The following is a 1,219-nucleotide window of genomic DNA, read 5'->3' on the forward strand; positions in this document are numbered from 1 at the left end:
TAATTTATTATTATATATATTATATTATTTCTATACTATTAAAGATTATTCATCTTAATATTCATTGACAAAAGTTTTGATTTAATAAATATTTTACAAAGAGGTTTCAAGCATGTTTTCTAGGATTTTATATAAATGATCTTCATATACCATTTTTGACAACAGTTTTGATGAAATATATATTTGTTATTTGCAAAGAGTGTTCATACATAAGTATACATGCCTTGGAACCTGGTATAAATAGCAGTGATTGCATTTCAGTTCACCTGTATGCAGTATAAACAGAAGTGTATGCATTGGATAATCCAAGACCGAATATTCTCTGCGATTCTCTTCAGCTTGTTCTGTGTTGGTCAGTCTTTCTGTTGACAGTTTTGTATTTAGGTCACACAGGAGCCCTCGGGCAGCCGTAAAGCATGTCACCTTCAAAAGAAATAGGCTAATATTAATAGGTCAATAAGAGTGATGAAATGTAACCTCATAGCGTTCATATAACATTTTGATGAGAGATTTGTTTTAAGAAACCAAGAAAGAAACCACAAATCAAGAAAGATTTTCTACACTTTGAATACATATAGCCTGGCTAGCCTACACATTTGATTCATTATTAATCATAAGATATTTCAGACTTGTTTTTCACTATTATATATATATATAATTTTAGTTTTCATATACCATTTTTGACAACAGTTTTGATTTAATATATATTTGTTATTTGCAAAGAGTGTTCATACATAAGTATACATGCCTTGGAACCTGGTATAAATAGCAGTGATTGCATTTTAGTTCTCCTGTATGCTGTATAAATAGAAGTGTATGCATTGGATAATCCAAGACTGAATATTCTCTGCGATTCTCTTCTGCTTGTTCTGTGTTGGTCAGTCTTTCTGTTGACAGTTTTGTATTTAGGTCACACAGGAGCCCTCGGGCAGCAGTAAAGCAGGTCCTCTACAGGAGTGATTGACACCTTCTCTGATGGTGAATGAAGTCTCCAGCTTCTCTGGGCTTCAGCCACAGTAATAAACCAGTGCTGCACACTGACGGTCAGTCCTCGTCTCATTTCTTTAAGTTCATGTTTTATGTGATACAGTGTAATTGAGGCAAATAAATTGAGACAGTTGTAGAATAACACAATTAGTGTTTCTTTTTTTTTTCTCTAGGATGCAATCATCTTTTATTTCCCATTAATGAAACAACACCTCATTTTATGGCCTACTGA

The sequence above is a fragment of the Sinocyclocheilus anshuiensis genome, unplaced genomic scaffold, assembly GCF_001515605.1.
Source record: "Sinocyclocheilus anshuiensis isolate Anshui unplaced genomic scaffold, SAMN03320099.WGS_v1.1 scaffold2218, whole genome shotgun sequence".
Lineage (NCBI taxonomy): Eukaryota > Metazoa > Chordata > Actinopteri > Cypriniformes > Cyprinidae > Sinocyclocheilus > Sinocyclocheilus anshuiensis.